Source organism: Coenobita brevimanus, chromosome 8 (genome assembly GCF_032717465.1).
Source record: "Coenobita brevimanus isolate Jiangsu-jjx chromosome 8, ASM3271746v2, whole genome shotgun sequence".
Lineage (NCBI taxonomy): Eukaryota > Metazoa > Arthropoda > Malacostraca > Decapoda > Coenobitidae > Coenobita > Coenobita brevimanus.
The window spans coordinates 16,050,814-16,074,964 of NC_136961.1; positions in this window are offsets into that span (position 1 = coordinate 16,050,814).

Consider the following 24,151-nt stretch of genomic DNA (forward strand, 5'->3'; position numbering starts at 1 on the left):
TCCTTGTTGCGGACAGCATTAGAACAAGCGTGATTAAACCAAGGCTTTCTTGCATTAGTCAAAGGATATGAGAAAGGAATGTATGCTTCCATGCCCGAGAGAATAACCTCCGTAATGTGCAAGGCACACTCAGATGGCTCCCGGCCACGGAAGCAATAATCATTCCAGGGAAAATCAAAGAAGTACTGCCTGAGGGCCTCCCAGTCCGCGGCTCCAAAATGCCACAGACGATGTTTCACTGGAGGGTCCACAGGCCGTACCGGAGTGATAGGACAGGTTAAGGTAATAAGGTTGTGATCGGAGGAGCCCAACGGAGAGAAAAGATTAACAGAGTAAGCAGAAGGATTAGTTGTGAGGAAGAGGTCAAGTATGTTGGAGCTCTCTCCAAGGCGTTCAGGGATACGGGTAGGGTGCTGTACAAGCTGCTCTAGGTCATTAAGGATAGAAAAGATGTAGGCTTGTTCACCAGGTGGATCCGTGAAAGGAGAGGAGAGCCAAAGGTGGTGGTGAACAGTGAAATCTCCAAGAATGGAGATTTCAGAGAAAGGAGAAATGGACAGAATGTGTTCCATCGTAGAAGTAAGACAGTCAAAGAATTTTTGATAGTCAGTAGAATTAGGGGATAAGTAAACAGCACAGATATATTTAGTCAGAGAATGACAGGAAAGCCGAAGCCAGAGTGTGGAGAATTCAGAAGAATCAAGTTCAGGAACACGAGAGCAAGATAAGTCGTTGCGTATATATACACAACAGCCACCTTTGGCTTTGAAATGAGTATAGAGAAAGTAGGAGGATACAGAAAAGGGTTTGCTGTCAGTTGTCTCAGACAGCTGAGTCTCCGTTAGAAAAAGAAGGTGAGGTTTAGAGGAGGAGAGGTGGTGCTCAACAGAGTGAAAGTTAGAGGAAAGGCCGCGAATGTTGCAGAAATGAAGAAGAAGAGAGTCAGACCGTGGTTCCAGGCACCTTGAGTCGTCACCGGGAGACGGGCAGATGGTGGGGGCATTTATGGTCCCCCCTCCTGGGGACTCCGAGGCTTGATAAGACGACGCCATTTTGGTAAATTTTGAATAGGAAGTGTAGTGTGTACTGTGCATGTAGTGTGGTGAAGATAGTTAGAGAAATTTGTACTGGAGAGCATGCTGGCCTACTCTCTGTGTAACTGAGACACTGAAAAAGTTCAGGAAAGGGGGATGGTCAGGAACTAGTCCTGAGGGCTGATGAAACGGGAGCTCTAGCACTCCCTGTCATCAGCTTTCCATCCACCTCGGGAGTACACACACATACACTAGGGACAGGATCCCACAGCTACTTGTTGCATCCCAGGTTGGCAGGTAGGGGAAGACTTTGCAGATATGCGAGGTACGAAATTAGACGGCAAAGGACTATGGGATCCCCTGTAGATATATTGGGCTCCACCGAATATGCTGAATGTGGTGGCACAAAAATTACATCTCACCATAAACTTAGTGGCAGGGATGCGAGATTATTTGCCACAATCCTTCCAGCCAAACATGAATTCTACTGTTAATGATTTCACTGGCATTCTTGTTGGATCCTCATCTACGAAAGGTCCATCTGCACTGCCACCTGTGCTTGTGGTCAGTGTACCACCGAAAGTGAATGGGCACTGTCTTCGAAAATCAGAGACCAGGACATTAATCAAACTGAAAGCCACAAAGATCTATACATACAATGTAAGAAACCTTGCAGAAGATTACAAATTTGATAACTTAATAAATGAATTAGAAAACATTATTTGGGATATTGTAGGTTTGTGTAAGATCCACAGAAAAGAAGAAAAATTAATTCAGCTACAAGATGGCAACCACCAATATACTATAAAGGAAGGCAATATGAAAAAGTTAGTGGTGTATGATTTCTAATTAGCTGAAATCTTGCAGACAACATTGTTAAATTCAGCACTGCAACTGACAGAGTAGCACAGAATGTAATTAAACTATGCAAAAAATACACCCTAAATATAATACTGAACAAGTATTTTCACCGACATCTCAGAGCTCAGATAAGGAAATGGAAACATTCTATGACAATTCCTCCCAGATTATGGAAAAAGAAAACACCACGTATTCTCTACTCATGGTAGACTTCAATGCAAAAGTTGGAAATCGAAAAATGGAGAACCATTTATTGGAAAATTCGGAGTGGGAGAAAGGAATGAAAGAGGAGAAATGATGGTAAATTTTGCTGAAATGTATAACATGAGAATAATGAACACATTCTTTCACGAAAGAACAGGAAGTAAATGGACCTGGAGAAGTCTTACTGGAGAAACAAAGAATGAAATTGGCTTCATTATAGCAGATAATAACACTATCGTAAATGTCACAGTTTTCTACAAAGTAAATGTAGGAAGTGACCGCAAAGTGGTGGGTTGCACAGCCAGAATCAGTTTCAAAAGTGAAAGAAGGAAGATTGAAAATAAGAAAGGTATGATCAATAAAAGTTAAAGAAACAAAGCAGCCTTTCAGTTACAAATATCGAAGAGATTTCATGCTTTAAGTCATGCTGAGTATGACGTTGATAAATCGAGTGGTAGACTAACAAAAATGCTATGAGAATTACCAGAGGTAGTAGTGTCAGGACTCCATATTATAATTACAAATCATAAGAGATAGCATGATGAATAGATAGATAGATAGACAGACAGATAAAAGCAGCAAGTCAGGGGATGAGATAGGTATTGTGTCTGGGAGAATCGAGCAATGGTAAACATGCTTACACACACTAACTCAAGGAATGGTTGATAGGCACACGAACAATGCCTCGTGACCATACACACATACTCACACACAGGCTTCTAGAACATTTCAATAACAGTGTAACACACGTGAAACGACCCCTGCTACACCAGAATTTAGGAAGCAGAGCTCAGAAGGAGGTTAGCCTTAGAATCGACAGGTAGTAGGGTGAAAGAGGCTAGCAACATGGGCGAGAGGGTGGAAGAGAGAGAGAGAAAGAGAGTGAGAGACAGGAGGTAGCTCACGGGACTCTATACTTCACTCGTGTGTGAGAGACTTTGTAAATAAAAATAGACCCATACTCATCTTTACCTCTCCTGCCATTGCATGACAATGGGAATTAAGATTATCTATGTACAAAACTACTCACGTATAACAATCGCTTGTCCACGAGTCAAATATATGTATAACTGATTTACAAAACTTCACTACAAGCACTTACAAAGTTATTGTAAGATATGGCAGCAGCGAACGTACGAACCTCGTCTACGAATCTACAGTGAATTTCTACAAAAGCAGGCGAGACTCTAACCAAGATTAGCTTCAGTTCTACAGTGAATTCCTACAAAATACAAGCTACAAGCCTATGAGTCTACAACCCTATGAGCCTACAAGTCTACGAGTCTACAAGCCTACGAGTCTATGAGTCTACAAGCCTACGAGCATACGAGTCTACAAGCCTATGAGCCTACGAGTCTACGAATGTACAGCTGATTCTATATGATCAAGATTTACAACAAACAATACCTCTTACAACCAACAACTCACAACCAGCTCCTGACAGTATTCTCTCCAACCCCCCCTCCCTCCATCTCCCCGATCATCACGCTGATTTAGAGGTGAAGAGGTCACACGACACCTTGCCAGTAGTTTAACAAAATATTGATACAATCTTCCAATTTCTATGACGTACCAACGAACTACAGCCATCTACGATCAACTACAAGTAACAACTCTACAAGTCATCTGTATAATCTTCTACACTCACCTACAAGTAGCGGCAGTCTTCATCCCACAACGAGTAAATCACAAGAGGAAAGGACAGAGAATACATCCAGAAAAAAAAAAACGAAACAAACAAACGAAGAGTGAGACACGACTCACAACTCACAACCATCAGACCTCACCCTCCTTTCTCTCCTACCGTCCCCCAACCTCCATAGCTGACGCAGGAGTGCGAGAAGGTCAAGACGACGAAGCAAATACCAAGCCCATATTCATAACTCATCTTACTCACTCATCTTCACTCAAGTTACTCATCGCTACTCATTTACTCACCACAGCTACCAGTGTGGGAAGTCGACGTCACCATACGTGTTTGCTGAGACGACAACACGTCACTCAACCCGTGAAGGACAATGCTATCACCACGTGCAACACCACGCACACCATTCCCTCCACGGTAAAAATTAGTGAGTTACATAGTTACTTCATTTATACAATACACAGTGATAGACAAAGAAACTACTGCACAAACATATAAAACGTGCTATATAATTACAACTTAAATACATATACCTACTTCAATTATCTTCATAATTCAATCATTATATACTTGCACCAACAATAAATATTCTACACTGTATATATTCATTCATTTACTATAGCATTTATTTACTACCAACGAGTGTTACCATTTTTACCTACATAAAATACGTGTTTCATACATACAGCTATACACTGTTACATCTACAAAGTAATAAAGAAAATATACCATCACAGTTACTCAGTGAGCGATTAAAAGAACTGTATTAAACATTTATTAATTAAAGCTACCTACAGCAGTGGAAACAGATAAATTAAGTTACAAGGAAAACCAGAAAAAAAAAAATGGCCAACACAAATGACGTTAGCAAGAATGAACATCTTCAACACAATCGTGAAGACAAAGATTTCCACACTGTGCTGACACATTATTGCCCACGATAGGTGCAACTGAACAAGTCAGTGTATATAGTTAATATGTATATAATGTATATAGTTAATACTGTATATAGTGTATATATATTTTTTTATATAAAATAACAAAATATAGGGCTATATAATATCATTTCCAATAATATCTGTGCAGTATAAACTAAACCTTAAAAAAGGGTCCAAGGAAATTAGCCAGCAATTATGCAACCTCGGACAACACCGAAAAAAACAAAAACAAAGTACCGGTATACAAAACCGATACAAAAAAAAAAAAAAAAAGAAAGAAATACAGTAAGATCACATAACAAACAAATGAAAATAAGTGTGTTTACAAATGCCAAAATACCACATAAACTACAAACAAAAAAGCAAATTGTTGTCTCCACTAGCTAGTGGCATGGCACATCATCACTACGAATATCATCGACCGCAGCATGACCGGATTTGATGTCAGGACTGCAATTATTACAACTATGTAACTACAAACGATATGTAACAATTATGTAACGACAAACGATTGCATTATGTTACACTTGCTACAATTATGTAACTACAAACGATATGTAACAGTTATGTAACGACAAACGATTGCATTATGTCACACTTGTAACAATTATGTAACGACAAACGATTGCATTATGTTACACTTGCTACAATTATGTAACTACAAACGATTGCATTATGTCACACTTGTAACAATTATGTAACGACAAACGATTGCATTATGTCACACTTGTAACAATTATGTAACGACAAACGATTGCATTATGTTACACTTGCTACAATTATGTAACTACAAACGATATGTAACAGTCATGTAACGACAAACGATTGCATTATGTCACACTTGCTACAATTATGTAACTACAAACAATATGTAACAATTATGTAACAACAAACGATTGCATTATGTTACACTTGCTACAATTATTCAACTACAAACAATATGTAACAATTGTGTAACAGTTGCAATAACAAGATGTAACTTTTGTGTAATTTTAACTACAATTATAAGGCCAACACAATTATGTAACAGTTGCATTAACAAAATGTAACTACAGTTATAAGGCCAACACAATTTTGCATTACTCTAATATTATGTAACAATCCATACAATGTTACAATTATTACTACAATGTTACTACAATATTATGTAACAAGTCATACAATTTTACCACAATTCTGTATTACCAGAATCATCATACAAGTTAGGTGAAGTATTAGACATTACTAAAGTGACAACTCCATATGTATTGTAATGACCTATCAGTATTACCATTGCACAATTATATGTCTGTTATACATACACATCTTACAAAATGTCATACAATAACCAATTTAATCATATTGTATTTGTTCAATTATGTACACAACTTGTTTAACATACACTATTACTGAACCATTACCATATTAACATGAATATTATATGTATACAGTATTATAATCAATATTATGTACTAATAGATTAGCATATGTCAATGATGACTGCTGTCGGAGGACCTCCAGCTACGTGACCGAGCGATGTCAGGACTCCATATTATAATTAAAAATCATAATAGATAGCATGATGAATAGACAGATAGATAGATAGACAGACAGATAGAAGCAGCAAGTCAGGGGATGAGACAGGTATTGTGTCTGCGAAAATCGAGCAATGGTAAATATGCTTACACACTCTAACTCAAGGAATGCTTGACAGGCACACGAACAATGCCTCGTGACCATACACACACATACACACATACTCACAGGCTTCTAGAACATTTCAACAAAGCTGTAACACACGTGACACGACCCCTGCTACACCAGAATTTAGGAAGCAAACCTCAGAAGGAGGTTAGCCTTAGAATCGATAGGTAGTAGGGAGAAAGGAGGCTAACAACATGGGCGAGAGAGAGAGAGAGAGAGAGAGAGAGAGGAAGTAGCTCGCGGGACTCTATACTTCACTCCTGTGTGAGAGATTTTGTTAATATTTCCAAGACAAATAAAAATAGTCCCATACTCATCTTTACCTCTCATGTCATTGCATGATAATGGGATTTAAGATGATCGACTTACAAAACTACTCATGTATAACAACCGCTCGTCCACGAGTCTAATATATGTTTAACTGATCTACAAAACTTCACTACAAGCACTTACAAACTTATTGTAAGAGTAGTAAAACCTAATACAACCAAAACCAAGAAATATTCAGAAAAGGCCCTTTTGCTAATGGGAAGACGAAGGGAGATCATAGTAAAAACAAAGATGAAATAAAAAGAGCATAATTAAATAAGCTTTTCAACAAGATAGAGAGAGAAGAGCAGTGAAAGAGAAACATGGATCTTATCAAACAAACCATAAAAAATGGAAAAAGTTTTAACCACATCTAGGAAAGCAACAAATTATATCACTGAAAGACAAAAACAGTGAAGTCATTAAATGCAGAGATGGGATTTTGAAGAGTTGAAGAATTTTACAAAGAACTTTATGCACCAAAGATAACAGTATCAATAGCTAACTTTTTCAGTGGACAGAAGTGGAATACCTGAGGTAACACCAGATCAAGTAAACATTTCGCTTTAAAATATGAAGAAAGGGAAGGCCCCCAGAAGAAGATGGAATTGTAGCAGATTTCTTGTCGGATGCACAAGTACAAAACAGGCTTCCCCACTTATTTACTCAGTGTATAAAAAAAAAAATTCCTAAAACATGGTGTACTGCAATAATTAATTTGCTTTACAAAAAAAAAAAAAAAGAAAAGGGCGACTCAAAATATCTCAGTAAGCTAATGGGTTACATACCGGTACTTTTCATTGAAGTCCTTACGAACAGAATGACAACAAATTTGGAAGAACAGTAACCTCGCGAACTGGCAGTTTTCCGAAGCAGGTCTTCGACTACTGATCATCTACAGTACAAACTGAATCAGCTAACTGAGAAAGCTACAGAATACAATAAGCCACTTTACATAGGTTTTACTGATTATGGAAGGGCTTTCAACTGAGTGGCGCATATATCATTTATAAATTTATTGAGAGAACAAGGAGTAAATGAGAACATTGCAAAACTGCTCAAAAACATATCTCAAGAGGGAACTGCTACAATTTAATTACATAAAGGCTTGGGAAAAAATTAAGATTGAGATAGGCGTGCATCAGGGAGTTACAAATTCTCTAAAATTATATAAAGCGTGCCTAGAAAGTATTTTCAGAAAGTTAGACTGGGAAAGCAAAGGTGTAAAAACAGGTGGAGAAAAGTTAAATAATTTACAATTTGCAGATGACATTGTTGTAATCTCAGAAACAGCAGATTAACTGCAAGAAATGATAGAAGACCTGAACAAATTCTCAAAGTAGGGCTAAAAATGAACTAGAGTAAAACTAATGTTTAAACGAAGTACACCAAAGAGCGTCATCAGAATAAATGAAGAATTTTATGAAGTCGAAGAGTACAATTACTTGGGGCAAATACTAAAACTAATGAAAAACCATGATAGTGAAGTACAGACGCGTTACAATTGGATGGAAAGCTCTCGGTAAACATAAAGACATCATGAAAATCAGCTTGCCAAAATGTATGAAACGAGAAGTATATAGTGAACGTATAATTCCAGCTATGATGCACGGTTGTGAGACCTGGACATTGACGAAACAAATGGAAAATCAACTGATCTGTTCTCAAAGAGCAATGGAAAGGTCAAAGTTGGGAATATCTTTAAAAGATAGGAATCAATCAACTTGGGTGAGAGAGGAGACTAGAGTCATGGACTTTATAGAAGTTATAAAAGAACATAAATTTACGTAGGCAGGTCATGTGGCAAGACTAAGGAATAACCGGTTGAGCTAGAGGCTGACTGACTGGACTCCAGGGTACTGTAAGCATAGCAGAAAAAGACCAGACAGGAGGTGGAAAGATGAGATAGAGAAGTTTGTAGGCAAAACGTGGCAAAGATTGGCTCAGTGAAGGAGTGTGTGGAAAAGGTTGGGGAAGGCCTTTATTCAGCAGTGGACTTGCAGTGGTTGATGATATATATATATATATATATATATATATATATATATAATGTATACTAGCAGGGGTATCCGGCTTTGCAGGGCCAAAAAGGCGAATACTCTAATCCTATTTATTTTCGTTCAATCTTTCTTCTCCAGAAAGACCACGTACTTCTTATGCTCTTGAGGAAGGCTTATAAGAGATCCAGGAACTTTCTATTTCAGCTTTCGCCGACTGAATCACAGTATTTGTGCATACTTGTTTAACCAGCGCCGTCCCGGTGACGTGAATTAACGTCCGCACATGATGTGCACTCATGTCCCGGCGACGTGAATTAACGCGGCAACATTGCAACTTGCATAATTTTCACATTTTTCAAAAATCGCGCCTGATTTTTGTTTCGCCCGCCTACGCAAGCCTCACCTACTCGCCGGCAGGCAGATAATCCCCTCGACCCAGATTAACCCCACCTGACCCTGTGATCCTCTACTTACCTGTCAGCAGTCACCCAGGTCAGACATGGCGCGTCATGGGCTGTCAGATGAGGAGATACAAGTCGCCCTGGATACCTTTGCAGGGGATAGTGATTCCCCACTGGACGACGACACCCTCGATGTCGATTACATGCAGCCTGAGGAGGTTACCAGCAGCAGTGATGAGGAGGTCCCTTCCCCAAGGAAGGTCAAATATATAACATATAGGAGGGCAGGGGACGGCCAGCCTGCACCACGTGCTGCATCTAGGCAGCAACACATACCATCAGATGAGGACGAGGACGAGGAAGCTGTACATGGTGGCGTATTTTCCTGGCTGGGGAAGGAAAAGATATCGCCACGTGGGACTGGGACAGACGTCACATCGCGACTTTTCCACAGGTATGTTCCTTCTATGTGTTCTGTGGCAGGAAGTAGTGGTGTGGGGATGGTTAGAGCTGCAGAAAGTTAAAGTGTTGGGGCGGGAGAGCGCAGACAGATTCGTGAAAGCGAGAGTGGTGTGGGGGAGGCAACACTCTCTCTCTCTCTCTCTCTCTCTCTCTCTCTCTATATATATATATATATATATATATATATATTAGGATAAGGCTTACTGTAAATCGTGTACTACTGTGAAAGCAAATGTCTAACATGGAAAAGGCCAGAATGTAATGTGAGAAGTACTATAAAGGGGGAGAAAATAAATTCAGAGGTGAAAAAATAATGACATGACATGATTTACCTACGTAAATTAGCGCTACTTCTATGCTAATTCTTTTCATAAAGCATGTACATCTGTAAAAGCAATTGTCTAACATGTAAATGGGTTATATGTTATAAGTAATCACAAAGGTGAAAAAATAGAATCTGAGTTGAAAAAAGCATGAAAGGTATAGTTACGGTAAAGTTAGTAAGTTGAAAAATAGTCTAAGTTGAAAGTCATAGAACATACAATCAGTAATTCTGTTCACGGTGCAAGAGGATTGGAAAATTCCCCAAGGGCTCTAAATTTAGCCACCAATTAAGGGATAAGCTGTCTCCCAGTGTACCACCATCCCACCTCACTCTCTCTCTCTCTCTCTCTCTCTCTCTCTCTATTAGGATAAGGCTTACTGTAAATCGTGTACTACTGTGAAAGCAAATGTCTAACATGGAAAAGGCCAGAATGTAATGTGAGAAGTACTCTAAAGGGGGAGAAAATAAATTCAGCGGTGAAAAAATAATGATATGACATGATTTACCTACGTAAATTAGCGCTACTTCTATGCTAATTCTTTTCACAAAGCATGTACTTCTGTAAAAGCAATTGTCTAACATGTAAATGGGTAATATGTTATGTTATAAGTAATCAAAAAGGTGAAAAAATAGAATCTGAGTTGAAAAAAGGATGAAAGACCAAGTTGTCACTTGGTAAATAAGCGCTATTCTTATGCTAATTCTTTTCGTAAAGCAAGTACATCTATAAAACTAATTATATAACATGTAAGTGGGTTATATATTATAAGTAATCTAAAAGGTGAAAAAATAGAATCTGAGTTGAAAAAAGCATGAAATAAAATGATCTCACTTAGTAAATAAGCGCTACTTTTATGCTAATTCTTGTCATAATGCCTCAAAATATGTACAAACAATTATGTAAAGTTGAAAATGGTATGATGTTATTGTGGAAGTAATATGGAACATGAAAAAATACAATAGCTGATGAAATAACGATGTTTGTTATCCATCGGTGACATAATCGACCGATTTTGCGAGGGTCGCACAATGGTACATACCTTATTTCTCATTTTTTTCTGTATAAAACCCAATATATATACTTCTTGTACACATATTTCCAACATAAGAATACATGATAATAAACGTATACTGCATCAGTTCAGAGTACCCGTGCCACCATAGAAAACGTACGGCGAAAAGACTACTCATAGAGCATGGCAGTACCTGTCAAACTTATGAGCTCCAGGTAAGCCATTTCTGGACCCAAGGGACACCTTTCTTTGTGATTTTCCTCGGTTTCTGACCAAAAGCGAATGTTTGAGCAAAAAAAAAAAAATGGTCCAAAAAAGCCGGGATTGGGGCGGACCAAAGCTCAGAAAACATCGGGATTGGGCGGGTTAACCCGTCACGTCCCGACCACTTTCGCACCTCTGACACCCCCCAGTCCCGACCACTTTTGGAAAACAAAATTTTTGGCTAAAACTTCCGCTAATGTTAAGAAAAAAAGGAAAATCACAAAGAAAGTGCTTACCGTGGTCCGCAACTGGTCAAAACAGGTGATGTCCCCCGTGCCAGGTATCATATTCTATCATAGAGGTGTGAGACGCTCACGTTTTCTATGGTAGGTAGTGTTCGGAGAAACAACAAACAACACTTCTACATTTATTGAATTTGAACTAATAAACAATAAGAATAACAATACAATGAATTTCAATGACATATATATGAAAAATAAGCATTGTACCTTCGTGCGAGCATAGCGAGTTTGGTCCAATTGGTAAAATGCTATGTGCTAAGTTTCTTGTTTCAGTCAACATATCATTTTTTCTACTTGTATACTACTGTTTCAATGCCATTTTACCATTTTGTACTGTATGTAAATGTTTTCAGTTGTTTTCATTCATTATGATGACATGCAGCATAAGTATAGCGCACATATGCATACTCAACGCACTCGCTACAACTCGTAATTCAACATACAACATTGTTTTATCACTTTCATAATATTTTCTTCCTTACATTGAACCTTTCCTCCACCACTGTAAACGTTTTCAATTATTTACATTCATTACGAGGGCATTTAGCGAAATGCTAGCGCATAATCTCGTAGCAAGCACACTCTCTAACACTCGTGTTTCCACTTTTACTTTATTTCTTCAATCCCAATATACTTTACCACTTACATTACACCCATTTACACCCTATTCTGCACTATACATATTTACTGACATTATTTATTCTAGTGAGCGTCAGAATATCGCATGAAAATACCCTCGCAATGAATGTTTCGACCAACATAATACTCGTACACTTACATACTAATATACCACTTATATTACACCTGTGTTCACTTGTAGACTCCTATTTACATATTTACGGGCCTTATTTATTCCACTGAGCGTCTGAATATCGCATCAAAATACCCTCGCAAGGTATGTTTCCGCTTAGAAAATATTCATACAATTACATACTAATATTCCACTTATATTACACCCGTGTTCACTTGCAGACTCCTATTTACATATTTACCGGCCTTATTTATTTCACTGATCGTCTGAATATCGCATCAAAATACCCTCGCAAGGTATGTTTCCACTTAGATATTATTCATACTCTTACATAATAATTTTCCACTTATATTACACCCGTTTCCACTCCCATACTACTATATACAGACCTACGGGTCTTATAATTACAATGAGCGTCTGTTTGTCGCATTTATTTCAGAGTATCAGCGTCCTATCGCATTCACACCTTATCAGAAGTGCAGGAGCGTGTGAAACTCACTGAAACATGGGTGGATACACAGACCCACATCACACTGAACGCACTCATAGCGGGTGTCTTTTCTCTGAGTGGTGGGTCTCACGCGAGAATTGCTACACACGTGACACCTGCATTGGGGCCAAGGTCTATTTGCTTGGGGAGGTATGGGAGTGGGGAAATGGCGGGCGGATAATCTCAGGGGAGGGTGGGCACCTGGGGCTGTGCGAGTGCAGTGTTGGGGCCTTTCAACCGCATATCTTGCAACAATCTCTCGTGTCAGCTCCCTCACAAACCCTTCAAAGGTTTCTTGAACTCCTGTTGTCATGGCGTGAAGGTGGTGGCAATTCAGGGCAGTAATGTCAAACAGGTGAAAGAATAGTTTTTTGTACCACTTCATCATGGTCCTGGGACACTCGACAGTGGATATCATGGAGTCTGACTGGTCCACCAGGTGCATGTTGATATTATAATCAAGCACACACTCAGTTTTCCATACGTGGCGCCTGTTCTCGCTCCGATAATCTACCGACTCTGTACGGTGCATCAAGGGGTGGTGAACCGTGGACAAGAGGCGGACTTCTCTATTGTGGTTCCACACTGTTGCAAGGATATTGTTGGCCTGGAAGAAGACAACCTCATTCCTGTCAAGTTTCCGCCCCACCTTGACCATGTGATGCCGGTTCACCTTGACGGTCCCACAGATCCCCGTGTCATGCCTGTGTAGATAACGAGTGAGAAGAGGGCTAATGTACCAATTGTCAAGGTAAAGGACGTGACCATGATGAAGATAGTCTTCTATCATTGTCTTTACCACTGCTCCCGACAGACCAATACTCCGATCTTCTATTATGTCTGTCTGTGCACCGCTATACAAGACTATGTCTTGCACATATCCAGTCCTGCAATCACACATAACAAAGATCTTGAACCCAAAACGGTGCCTTATGCTGGGTAGGTACTGCCGAAATGAAATATTGCCTCTCCACAACACAAGACTCTCGTCTATGACGAGGTCTCTATAGGGATAAAATGAGGAATGGAATGTCTGCCTTAGGTTATCAAAAACCAACCTAATTTGCCTCATCTTATTGGTGTCATTAGCATTTGCAGGATCATCACCATCATAGAAATAGAGGCGGCTTAGAATTTGCTGAAACCGATTACGGCTCATTACTTGGCCAAATATTGGTGTAAGCATAATAGGGTCCTTTGTCCAGTATGCAGGAATTCGGTTCTTTTGTACAATACCCATCAAAAGTACCAAGGCCAAAAACAAAAACATTTCTGCAAAGGAGACTGGGTAATCATAGAGGATAGAATGTCTGCTCCTTGTGCCCTGTCTTTCACTCTCATGGCGCTGGCTGTTAGCGAACTGGTTTGTTTGATCCACTATTTCCTCCACAAAAGCCTCACTGAAGAAAAGGTGGAAAAAATCCAACCTGGTTGAAATAGGGTGAATACTGGGAGCAATGCATCCAGCACGCCCCTGTTCAGTGAATGGGTGAATGAGGAGAGTAAAATCACTCCCATCCTCCCAATTCCATGACACAAAATCCTCGTCCCGATCGTCCCCATCCTCGCCTTCATCAGGGTGGGGAGGAGATGATGGTGGGGGAGGTTGGGGAGGAGTGCGTAGGGCTTCCCGACTCGCACTCCTCTTCCCTCGGCCTTTGCCCTTCCCCTTTCCTTTACCCTTACGGCCTTGGGGAACATCAGGGGGCTGTGGGGAGGAAGCCTGGGAATATTGGGGAGCATAAGACGTGCTGGGGAGTGGCTCCTCTTCACCTCCCTGCTCCATCGCCACACCACGTGATTCACCACCCACCCTCACTGCCCCAAGTGATAAGCCCTGCCACCTCGCACCACCACGTGACTCACTCCCGCCACTCTCACTTTCCACACTCCTCCCAACACTTTCCCTTTCACTCCCCACTCCCTCAACGCCACTTCCGCCATCCCCAAACAAAACACTAGGCCCATACCTGTTAGAACGATGTGGTGTGCGCTCTGGGCCGCGATTAGTAATAACCTCATGGCCATACCACATGGCAGCACGTCCCACGGCTCTGTCCTCGTCCTCATCCTCATCCTCGTCCTCGTCCTCGAAATCGAGCTCCACGTCACGTAGGGGCTGGCTAGAGGATCTTGCACGTTGTTTTCGTGCAGCCTGACCCTCTCCTGCAACACGATAAGTCACGTAGCGCCGCTTCCTGGGGGACGGGACTTCCTCATCACTGCTGCTGCTTTCCACATTCTCTGGTTGGACATAATCTTTGTCCATCTCGTCATTGAGTGGCGAATCACTATCGCCAGTAAATGCATCCAGGGCGGCTTGAATTTCCTCCTCTGAGAGACCTCTATGCGCCATGTCTGAGCAGGACCATTGCTAACAGGTGAGAGACCGAGCCGCAGGTGAGTGCAGGTCGCGCGGGGTCGCCAAGTGTCTCCGCCTGGTGGCAGGTAGAAGGTTGTGCGACGCTATGTACCAAAAATCTCGTGGGAATTTTGAAAATTGTGGAAATTATGCAACTTGCAATTGCAAAACGTACCAGTACGTCGACAGGACTAGCAAATGCAAAATGTTGCAACATATCAATACGTTGATGGGACGTCTTGGGTTAATACCAGTAACCTCAAATGACCTCCGACAAGTAACCTCAATTGACCTAGGAGGTCAACCTCACTTAGCCTGTGTCCTAACTGGAGGTACTGTGAGTCTCCATGCTAAAGGGTAGGCTGCTGGGTCCAGTCGTTCTAGCATGTATTACCGGTGACTTCAAATGACCTCTGACCAGTGACCTGAAATGACCTCGGAGGCCAACCTCACATAGCCCATGTCCGAATTGGAGGTCCTTTGAGTGACCTGAAATGACCTCGGAGGCCAACCTCACATAGCCCATGTCCGAATTGGAGGTCCTGTGAGTCTCCATGCCAAAAATTGGGCTGCAGGGGGACCCTGGGTTGCCCAGGCCAAAAAGGCAAACACTACTAGTGACCTCAAATAACCCAGATATGAATTTTAACCCACCTAAAAACCACCTCTGGGTCACCCTGATTCAGAATATGTATCCGTCTGGGGGACTCTGGCCCTTGGTTTGTTGGTGGCTGAAGAACAAACTAACAAATATTGCGGCTTAGAGAGAGAGAGAGAGAGAGAGAGAGAGAGAGAGAGAGAAATGGATAGTTACACAAAGATAGATAAATGGATATAAATGGATAGGTAGATATATGATGTGGATGGTAAACTTGAGTGCCAGTGAGTTTGTATGGTCGTAGTAAGGAATATGTAAGAGTAGGTTGATATCTAAGTAGTTTAAGGATGGTGTTGGACCGAGAAAAGATTATGTTACAGTACTTCCTCAAGGCTGGACAGTAGATGTGTGGAAGGGGTTGTATGACAGGTAAAAACACGAGCCATGGAGTATAAAGAATAGCAAAGACCAAAAGTCCTAATGGTTTTTTTGGGGTTCTTTTGTTACAAAGATGTCTATCACTATAATGTTTAATTTAATGATTTGAGGATACCGATGGTTAAGTAAGAAGACTCTCCCCTGCCCACCATACTCTCCAGGCGAAACCAGCAAGAAATTGTAAAACTGACAACTAAGCAGCGAGGAATATTGTCATGGAAATTTCCTAAGAAAGAATGAAAAGAGAAAGAGAGAGGAAAAAACACTACATTCTAAACTAAATTTATTTGTGAGAGTTACATGATCTGAAAAGCTACTGCTGTGTTCTCCATTGTCTGAAGCAGAGGAAAACTCAGTTATAATCTTGTACTACTCAGCACTGAATGCATTCAGGTGAGGATTCCAATCCAGATGTTTAGATACTTGCCTAAGCGACGTATAAAGGTTAACACTGTCTTTCAGCCTACCACATTATTTTCTAGGCGATTTCTTCCATATGTTGACATTTCTTTTGAAGAAAAATGCTTTGTTTCATTATATTGGAAACGTTTGCCGAATTTTTTTCTTTTTTTAAATCATTACCTTAATGTAATTTGACTAGCTGTATCCCTTAAAAAGCTTGTACACCAGGCTCACATACCCCCGCAGCCTGTACTTTGACAATTTAAACTCTCCCAGAAGTTCCTAGTTAAGTTTGTTCCTCATTTCAGGCGATATTTTTTTTACTCTGATTTCTCAAGACATTATTTGCAGTATGGCGACCAAAACTGTACACAGTAATCTGGATATAGATGCACTAATGAACACTGCAGAGTGAGGATTATTTTCTCGGATCTGAATTCAAATGTTTTGCCTATACACTTATTAGTTCCTTAGCCTTCTTTACTATTTCTGTGCACTGTAGACTTGGTTGTTTCTCACGGTAACTCCAAATCTTTTTCATGGTTTAACTTTTCGGGTTAAATTCCATTCTTTGTGTAGTTAACTTGTTCATTCTTACACCCAGTACTAAGGATTTGGATTATCATTATTCACGTCCATTTGCCTGGTTCGAAACTAGTTGACCAGTTTACCAAGATCTTGCAGAATGAACTGTCTTTAGAGAGAAGGATAGCGTTGGTAAGGAATGCTGAAAAGTACAGTATCTCATTCCTTATGCATGCCTGTGATATAGTGCTGCTTGCAAGTTGAGGACAAGAGCTTGGTCGACTGATGCACAGTTTTGCAGAGACCGAGAGTGTCATGCCTTGAAAGTAAACGAAGATAAGAGTACAGTGATGGTTGTTGAGAGAGATGACTCCCAGTGTGATGGTACAGTGAATGGAGAAAGACTGGAAATGGTGAGAGAGTTAAAGTACCTGGAAGCAGTGATAGAAAAGAGAGGAAACTATGAAAAAAACATAGAAAGAATAGTGACAGGGGGAAGGGAAATGGTTGCTGCTAGGAAAGCCTTGATAAGAAACAGAGGTTTGAATGTGGTAGCTGTGAGAGGCTTGCATGCAGGAGTTTCAGTGCCTACATTTCAGTGCCTAAGGAATGAGTTTGACCCTAAGATGTAGAATGAAAATGAGAAGTCAGGAGTAGGAGCAGTAGAAATGTAGTTGTTTAGGAGTATATGTGGAGTGCGGAGGTTGGAAAGGTTTAGTAATATTGTGATTTGCGAGATCTGCGGACTAAGGGAGTCTGAGGACACCAGAGTTGAAAACAGTGTGCCTAGGGGGTGTAGTTATGTGGAGAGAATGGTCATGAAAAGGGTATATTTGGCCGAGTATGGAGGTGGGAGTAAGTATGGTATGGCAAGAAGGTTATTGTTGTTGAGTAACCCCGGTCTGTCTGGCCGAGCAGGCCCGATCTACTGAGGGCCAGCAATCGTCCCTACAGGGGTGTCCCATGTTGTGAACCAATGTTTCCTTGTGGCACAAAGCGTAACACCACTGCGAGGCGCGGTGGAGATTTGGTTCCTGGAAGGACGCCACATCTGTGCACCTCCAATTAACAGGGGTTCCATAATAAGCTCCATTCTGTCCCGTAATCCGAATATATGGTTACCACCCAGCGTTGAAAGTGGCTTCCTGGGTCACGGGAAATCAGTAAGCTTGTCACTCATTGTAGAGTCATCTGAAGTGGAAAGAAGAGTAATAAGAAGTGACTAGAAAGATGGGAAAAAAATAGAAAGGACGACAGACAGAAAGGAATGACAGTGGTGGAAGTACGAATACACAACACTACATCAAGTGGGTGGTTGTTGGGCGTCCCCATCTGACACCAAAGAACAGAGTGGTAGATAATGGTAAATGTGTGTGTGTGTGTGTGTGTGTGTGTGTGTGTGTGTGTGTGTGTGTGTGTGTGTGTGCGCGTGTGTGTGTGTGTGTGTAGGCATAATATAACACAATACTATATCTAACTATGGTATGCAGCTATGTAGACATAGGTAACAATATGTAAAACAGGAAGTTATGTCTGAGTTCTCCAGGAAGAGACAACCACACATCCCCCTTACCTAGACGAATCAAGACTGCCAAACACTCCTGATCATGTGCTGGAAATAATGACCGACACACACACACACGCACAAACGTACGCACACGTATGCCCACACACTTTAGCCGGAAGCCAGAGGGAGATATAAGTCCGATATCACATGTAGGAAAGTTAATGGGACAGGAGAGAACAAGAGTTTGACAAGGAGAGAGCGAAAAGGAGTTGGAGTGAGATTAAGGTAGGAGGACAGCAGCTAGCATAAATTGCTACTAATCATAGACTACGAGGATCACGCCAAACTCTTAACTTTTATTCATATAATTGTTTCACAGTAAATCCCATTGACCCAAAGCTGCCAATTTCATCATCCCACTTAAAATATGAAGAGGGTAACGGAACAGAGAAGGCGGTGGCTGAATCGGTAGAGAGGCGGCCTGCAGTCCTGATGGACCCAGGTTCGAACTCCGGCTGGAGCAGGGAACAGTTTAAGGATTTGAATTTCATAAAAGCAGACTTTCCTGATCTACCAGATGACCCACCGATATGTCATAAAAGTACCCCCGCTAATACCAGTACACCAGTCCTGTATGAGACAGCCCTAGCATGTATTCAATATGGACGGTGGGTGTTAGCGCCGAAGTGGTGACATGTGGAGGTGTAGGAGGACTACTGGGCCTTGGGATAGGCTACTGCCCCCGAGATATAGGCCCTGAAGCCTTTGCCCAGAGTCAGACACAAAAAGAAAAAATCTACAACGCCCCACCATTACTCTCTCTCCTAGTGACTCTTCCATCGACGATTCAACCAGATAACTTTCTCTATATAATTACACCCCTCGGCTACATCTACTTACATTGGCAGCAGCGGTGAAAACGTAAAGTACGACAAACTACGCCTTACGAGTTTATACAACGCTCCTCGATATTAGTTTATACATTCATCGATATACGCTGCGGACTACTCTCTTCAACCGGTACAGTGGAAAACTACGATAAACTACGTTCACTGAGACTGATGGGGAGCGGTAAACGAAGACGATAAACGTCTCAATCAACATTCAACGAACAAACTACAATAAAAATAATCTACGACTACGCTCAGTTTGGCGATTTCACACAATCCACAAAAAAAAAAAAAAAAAAAAAAAAAGCAGAGAACAGGAATTGGCAGAGCATCTACGCACCTTCACTTCGTCCCTAATCGCACCTAACCACCTCAGCCACAACTCCACGATTACGGGAAATATTAGCAGCGATACATTACGTCTATCAACAATTCTACAAGCCGACAAGTTAATCTCAACAAGTAATGAAAATCAAACGTACAAGAAGAAGAAACAAAGAAAATGAGTGAACTGACACCTAAGTAAAGCACAACACAGCTGAATTTCCCCCACCTACCCCACCACGATCCCCACCACTATTCCCCAACACCATCATCTCCACCACCAGGAGGAGGCAAGCAAGTGTCTTGACCCCTGATGTGATGACCAAACGATGCTGAAGTGTTAATCTTCAACAACAACATTTCCCTCACCACACCTCACACCATGACTGTATCTCCTCTGCAGTTCTAATGAGGTGATTTATTCTAACCAAGGTTGTATTAATTAACACTTCATCACTTACATAACTATCTATAAAAAACTGACACAGTGAACGAAACAAGCAATTCTCTCTCTCTCTCTCTCTCTCTCTCTCTCTACGTACATATATATATATATATATATATATATATATATATATATATATATATATATATATATATATATATATATATATGTACATTTTCATCATCATTAATATTACAAACTACACAGTGAGACACAATTACACAATATACACTGATATATGTGTTTCATAATTTCAATTTTATAAGCATTCAAGAGAAAGGTAAAATATGACTTAGTGTGTAATCACATTATGCTAGGCAAAATTCCAAAATTAGTGCCTGAAAGACCAACATTAACAGTGACAAATACCCTGACACAAATACCAGATAACGATCAACAAAATATAAATTCCGAAACACCATCAGAGACACAAGAACAAGCAGAAAACCAGACTCAGGAAACAAAATATACACTAGATAAAGAACAGCAAACAGATGCAATTAACGCTGAAGTAAATAATGATGACACTTGGTCAGAATTTTCATATGTAGATAATGAGCTTTATAAAAATTTACTTCCAGTTTACTATAACTTAGATCATAAAGTATTAAGGTCAGGAAAAACATATAAATTTCCTGTAAATGAGGATTGCAAGGAAAACACTGTAAAAATGGCTAACTCAGACGCAGCAAGCACCAGTGCAGTACATTCTCCACAAAACTCCAGTAATACTCCATTTCCAGTGTACAGTATATCTGTCATGATTTCAGTGAACTCCCCAAATTCTCTGGTACTGAAAGAGATAAGATCGACATAAACACACTTGTTGAACAGTGTCAGCAATATTTCATTAGGACACACATTACAGATGAGAAAAGAAAAATAGCTGTTTTTTCAGCTAGAATAAACTAAGAACGATGTCCAGCTGGCAATTTGCTCAAGTCAGACAAGCTGTTGAGAGCTTCGACATTTGAGCAGTTTAAGATAGAATTTCCCAGGAAATTCTCTGGAGGCAGGAATTTTCTTGGTGGTATAACCCCCAAATTACACAAATTCGTAGACCTACTAAGGGAAACAAACTCAGGCTCAGATCTAGGGGAAATAACAGCAAATATGTCCACTATTAAGAAAACCTTGTTATCTAGCCTAGAAATCTCAAACTAGGTCACACATGATGGTAATATGTCACCAGTGCATGTCGTTGACATCATTGGCTACATATCAGCCCTATGCGAATTTCCTGGCAGGGTGTTAAAAATTGCCAAAACCATCCCATATAATCCAGGAATGTGTTTACTTGATTTCATTTATGAGGTGGAATTAAACTGCAGTAAAGCTGGCGTGACTGATACATCACAGGCCAACAGGACAGGGATCAAAGTGCCAGAAATTGTAGCAGGGATAAGTGGATCAAGTCCTGGCAAGGACAAGAGACAATCTCGTCCACTTCACGAACAAACACACAGTCAAGTTAGCTCAAGGGCTCGTTCCCGAACACCAGGTAACAGGGTGGTACAAAAGTATGGCCGAAGTCCCAGTAGCTATCGGTTAGCACAAAGATGCAAATGGAAGGTCACCTCATAGGCTGAACTCACGTAACATGCTCTGTTACTATTGTGCAAATCCTGGTCACACAAAATCTGAGTGTTAGCTTCAACTGTCTACACTACACTACATGCGCAAAACATATCACACCTTCTATTCACTCTCTTTATCAATGGCTGCGGCAATGTTACTACCAAATGAGGTGGTACCTCGGATTGCCACCACCAGCAGGGTAGAGCTGGTGGCACAGGGTCCTCCCAGTCGCCATCAAGCGACTGTGCCAGCAGAAACTGTTGCAATTTCCAACAATGCTCGTCAGCGGAGAAGTGAAAGTGCGGCCTTATTCTTCCCCAACATCCATGGCCTTAGAACAAATTTAAACTCAGTTCATTTTTTCCTTCAGTCCATATCCCCTTTGGCCCTTTTCCTGACAGAACCACAAATCTCACCCTCTACTGATATATCCCCATTTTGTTTTCCCAGTTACAATCTCCTCACAAACTTCCATAACAAGGGCGGCACCTGTCATTATATCAAATCCCAATATGCAGTTGACACTATTTTAAACTTCATTTCATTCAGTTTTGATTACTCATTGTATAAACTAACTTATCAAAATATTACCAAATATATCTGCGTAGTCTATTGCTCCCCTAATGCTTCTTTGGAACCCAATGTATTTGATTCCATATCCACACAGTTGAGTAACCTTAACCTTGCCCTTAGCACCGAATTTACAATTTTGGGTGATTTTAACATACACAATGTTGAACGGATATTGCATTCTGCCAGGACTGATGACGCTGGTCTAGAGTGCGAGCTGATTACAGAATCATTTAATCTCACCCAGCTGGTAAAGCTGACAATAATGCCCATCTCTTGGATTTATTCTTGACATATAATGTAGATCAATATAGGATAGAGGTACTGTCACCACTTGGATCCTCTGAGCACAATCTCTTCAAAGCCTCATTAATTACCCCCCCCCCACACACCTCCCCGTTCTGAAACTGTCAGGGTGACACGATGGCTCTTTGATGGGGCAAACTGGAATGAATTTAGAAATTATCTTGCTGACATTTCATGGCAGTCTTTCTTCTCCAGTGATCCCAATTCTACCCAGTCCCACATTCGCGACTTAATACTAGCTGGTATGGATTTATTCATATCAAGTCAACAGTTCACTAAAAGATCAAACTCTCCAAAATGGTTTAATGGCAACTGTGCCACAGCAACAGCCCAAAAGTCATTAGCAAATAACTCTTACTTAAAATCAAAAACATATGAATCACTCTCCCAAATTAAAAATGCTAGAAATCATCCAAAAGCTGTAATAAATCTAGCTAAAGCAAACTTTTTTCAAAAGCAAGCATCAAAACTACTTAACAATGCTAATGACAATAGAATATTCTGGTCAACTCATGATTCTTTCAATAACTTTAATAAGTCATCATCCATTCCCCCACTAAAACCTTCAGATGGAAACATTATAAATGACCTGTGTGGGAAAGCAGATATTTTTAACAGTACATCTGCCAGCAATTCTACCATAGACGATGCCAGCCGAACGTCCCAGTACTAGAACTTGACTCTCCCGAAATTGTTCCACTTAAAATACAGACAAGATACGTAAAATCAATCCTAGACAATTTACCTACCAACAAAGCTCCAGGCCCAGACAGAATTCCGCCAATTGTTTTGAAAAAGAGTTCCCCTGAACTTGCCTCTGTTCTAGCTAAATTGTTCGGACAATGCATACGTACTTCTTCATTCCCAAGTTCATGGAAAAAAGCCAATATCCACCCAGTTCTGAAGAGGAAGTTCCTCTGACCCCTCTGATTACAGACCAATAGCTGTCACATCTTCTCTTGGTAAGGTATTTGAAACTATAATTAATAAGCACATTGCTAAATATCTTGAATCCAACAACTTAATTAGTGATAGACAATATGGTTTTTGCCACGAAAGATCCAACATTGACATACTCAGTCTCCTAACTCATACCATCCATCAATCAACTGACTTACATGGAGAAACTCATGCAGTAGCCCTTGATATTTCTAAAGCTTTCGACAAAGTATGGCACCATTCCTTGTTTTCCAAGCTCCCTTGCTATGAACTAACATCTTTTGTTCCTTTGATTTCCTCATATCTCAGTGACACAAAAATTAGAGCAAAAGTAGATGATGTATATTCCAATTTCCACTCAATTAATGCCGGCATGCTGCAGGGATCAGTTCTGGCACCAACCCTGTTCCTGGTTCATATTAATGATCTCTTATCTGTCACCCACAATCCCAGACACTCATACGCAGATGACTCAACACTACATTGTTCATTCACACTCAGATACCCATTTACAAAGTCTAATATCTCTAACTCTCAACTCAGTACAGCCACCTCGATAAATCAAGACCTATCTACGATCCGTGAATGGGGACAAAACAACCTTGTTTCATATAATGCTAGTAAAATAAAATATATACAGTTTAC